This window comes from Ornithorhynchus anatinus, chromosome 19 (assembly GCF_004115215.2).
Source record: "Ornithorhynchus anatinus isolate Pmale09 chromosome 19, mOrnAna1.pri.v4, whole genome shotgun sequence".
NCBI classification, from domain to species: Eukaryota; Metazoa; Chordata; class Mammalia; order Monotremata; family Ornithorhynchidae; genus Ornithorhynchus; species Ornithorhynchus anatinus.
In genome coordinates this window covers 24629457-24633291 of record NC_041746.1, presented here as the reverse complement: position 1 = coordinate 24633291, position 3835 = coordinate 24629457, and the positions used below count along the sequence as shown (strand labels likewise).

General features: G+C 40.5%; 1 non-coding gene across 1 annotated transcript; it reads left to right on the top strand.

The window, feature by feature from the left end:
- The first annotated feature begins 905 nt into the window (after positions 1-905).
- LOC114805787 lies at positions 906-1043 on the top strand. The gene has a single exon (XR_003753810.1). It is a non-coding gene; the product is annotated as a small nucleolar RNA SNORA7 (small nucleolar RNA).
- Positions 1044-3835: the final 2792 nt, after the last annotated feature.

The following is a 3835-nucleotide window of genomic DNA, read 5'->3' as shown; positions in this document are numbered from 1 at the left end:
AGGAAGCAAGTCAGGGCGACCCAGAAGGGAGTGGGAGAAGAGGAAAGGAGGGCTTATTCGGGAAGGCCTTTTGGAGGAGATGTGTCTTCAATAAGGCCTTTAAGCAGGAGAGGGTAGTTATCTGTCGGCTATGAAGAGGGAGGGCGCTCCAGGCCAGGCATGTGCCCCACAAGGATGCTTGGTGATGTATGACATAATGCCTCCTGTTTCCCAGATTGTGGAGGATCATTACATAATCCTACACTGAAGTTAAAATTTTGCCTAATTTCCCTTTAGGAATAATTTTTTTCTCAATAGGTCAAGGAGATCTGTCAGCTGTTTCTATTTAGAAAATAGAAAACAATTGAAAAGCTCCACACAAATCAGAGACATTCTCAGCAGGAACAAGTCAAAGGAGAGTCATTGATTTTAATCGATTCAATCTGGAAAGCAATTAAGACCGTGATATTATATAACATTTTATAAGATACGATTTCAAGGTTAGCTTAAGGAAAACGGACAGGACTCTCGACTACCTATCACAAGGATTTCAGTGTTGTTCATGTACAAATATAGCTGCGGGAGCAAAGGTTTCCTCAGCCAAAGACATATTTTCCAGGTGGACTGCATTTGGTTTTTCCTTGCTGGGTTTCTTCTGTTAGTGCTTCATTCAAATTTTCCTGGATATTTTCAAGATGGATGCAGTCCTAGACAGAGAATGTCCTGGAAAGACCTGGAGAAACCAGCACAGAGCAATTCAACAAATCAAACTGAGGCAGAAGTAAATAGGAAGCTTTGATGTTACTCCTCTAGAAGTCAGATGTGCTATTATCTGGGGATCATCCTACTGGGCGCTGTATATGACTGTAAACTCATTGTGGGCAGGGAATGTATCTATTATATTGTTATATTATACTCTCCCAAGACCCCTCTCGGGATCGTGCCTGAAGAGTTTCCAGTACTCTACCAGTCTCGACTATGAAAGGGAGAGTCAAGCAGAGACATACCCATTTCATTCCTAGCTTGGACAATGGCTAGCAAGTGGAAGGCAACCTGCTACAGGTCAAAACTGACCCATGCTGGGCAGCAGTGGCACGGGAGAGTCGAGGGTGGAGACTCAAGTTTACTGAGCAGAAGGAGGCAATGGTAAAACACCTGTGTATTTTTACCAAGAAAACTTTATGGATACACTACCAGAATGATTATTATCTGCTGTTATAAATGAATAGAGCATTGGCCTTATTAACTGTAAAATCTATCTTCTGTTTGATCTGGAGCAAGCAGGCTCCAGCCTCTCCTAAAGGATTTGTTTGTCTCCCTTGGCTTTGTTTCACTTCCAAGTCTACCAAGAAAGGTGCAATGTTGCCTAGGTAGCAGAATTCATTTGCAGATTTCATACTTTGATGAAAATCTTGGTTCCATAATTTTTCCCGAATGACTGGCATATAACCTCGGGCTTCCCCTAATTTTTTTGTGAGCTCACAGCACTGTTATGACCCTGGGAATTGCTTTGCAATTCCCTGCAGGTATTCTTGTATATGTGCTGGCCAAATACAGTCATGGCACTTACTAAGCATTTCCTATGTGCCAATTTCCAGGGTAGATTCAAGGTTTTGCAATTGGACACTAGCCCTGTCCCACAAAGACCACATAATCCATTTTACTCCCATTCCATAGCTAAAAACATTGAGGCTCAGAAAGGTGAAGTGACTTACCCAAGCTGGAACTAGAGCCAGGGTCTCTTGCCCATTTTTTTTTCCATTAATCCATGCTCCCTATCCTTTTAAAACAGAGGAGTTTCCCAGAGTATTGCAAAAGAAGTCTAATGCCTAACAAATTCCTCTCTCACTGTCCTAGCTCATTCCATTGTGGCCTAATAGAAAAGACTCAAGCATAAATGCCATAAAAGTTTGACTGTCTTTACTCATCCACCAGGGTATATTTAAGGAGGATAAATCCAAGCTGGAGATAAGATATTCATAAATTTCCAATTCCACAAACATCCTTGCTCCCTGTAGGCTCTCCATTTTATGTTCCAAGCAGCTGTTGTTTTAACACCACCCCAGATCAAATGGAAAGGAAAATTCAGCAGAAACCGATGCTATGAACTGCAGGCACAAGTGTCTCTTAGAGACATGGCAAATATTATTGCTTTATATTTCTAGAAATTACCAGAAATCACATGGAAATAAGTGATAATTTTTGAAAATTTTCCTTGAAAGAAATAAAAAGATACTTTTTTTTTCCTTTTCCCAAAACTCAGACATATTAGATCATATGCCAGAATAATTTCTCTATATCCATCACCTGAAATCTTTCACAGCGTAAAAAAGGAAAAATATTAACAACCATCCACTCATAAATTCATGTAATATGGTCTCAATTACAAACTTGCTGAAATAGTGTTTCCTGTTAGAGAACTTAGGTGAGTCAAATTATTTTTTCCTAGTCAATTGTACTATTCCCTTCTTGTTAAAGTCTGGTATTTGGTTGACTTGTAACATGGGAATTTTCTCTATGTGTAAAAACACCCAGGAGTATACACAAGGTTCCAGTGAAAAAATCTGATTTTTTAAAAAACGAATTAGGACAGAGTGAATCAATGTGTCTATTTAGCGTAGTATTTATGGAGTGCTGTACTAAATGCTTGGAAGAGTCCAATAAATTTAGAAGACAAAATTCCTGCTCTCAAAGTTCCTACATAGAATAAATAAGGAGACAGAAGGAAAAAAAAGAATGTGGAGACAGGGTTTGGGGCCAGTGATAAAATTTGTTGATTCAGTAAATATTGCTATTGTTGATAGTGAGAGGTGAGAGAGAGAATGGAGAATGGGAGGGGAAGAGAGAAAGAGAGAGAGAAAAGAAAAAGAGAGAAAGACGGCGAGGGAGAGAGAGAGACATTTGACTGGCTAATCAAGAAAGGAACCACAAAATGTAAATTTCAACTCCTGTACAGCAGCGTGGCCTTGAATCCATTACAGAACTGTGTTCCAAGTGGGAATAGATCCGTTGTCGTCGTTGTTATTAATATTATCATTGTTGTTCCTGTGCTTCTTATTATTGTGTTAAGTTCTTACATGCCAAGTACTAAGCTAAGTCATGGAATAATTACATAATAATAAGGTCAGATAGGGCCTGTCCCACATAGGGCTCACAATCTGAGAGATAGGGAGAGCAAGTATCTTCCCTTTAGTATCAAAGAGGAAGCTGTCTTTTCCAAAGTTTGTGTGATCATCTTCCCTGGAGGCAGGAGCTGGTCCATGAGCCCTCAGTGACTTTTCCAGCACTAAAGTTCTAGATTCCAAACCACTTATCAGAATTGTAATCAATCACTGGTGTTCACTGAGCTCTTAGTACTGAACTAAGCTCTTGGGAGAATACGATCCACCAGAGCTGGAAGGCATGTTCTCTTTGCCTGGCTTCTCCAGCACTAAAGTTTTAGGATCCAAACCAGCTTAACAGAATTGTAACTAATCAGTGGTGCTCACTGAGCACTGTACTAAGTGCTTGGGGGAGTTCAGAACATAATAATCGTGTTATTTGTTAAGTGGTTATTAGCAGCGTGGCTTGGTGGAAAGAGCCTGGGCTTCGGAGTCAGAGGTCATGGGTTCGACTCCCGGCTCTGCCACTTGTCAGCTGTGTGACTGTGGGCAAGTCACTTAACTTCTCTGTGCCTCAGTTACCTCATCTGTAAAATGGGGATTAACTGTGAGCCTCACGTGGGACAACCTGATTACCCTGTATCTACCCCAGCGCTTAGAACAGTGCTCTGCACATAGTAAGCACTTAACGAATACCAAAGAATATATATATATATATATATATCAGGCACAGTACTAAGCACTAACAGTGGTAC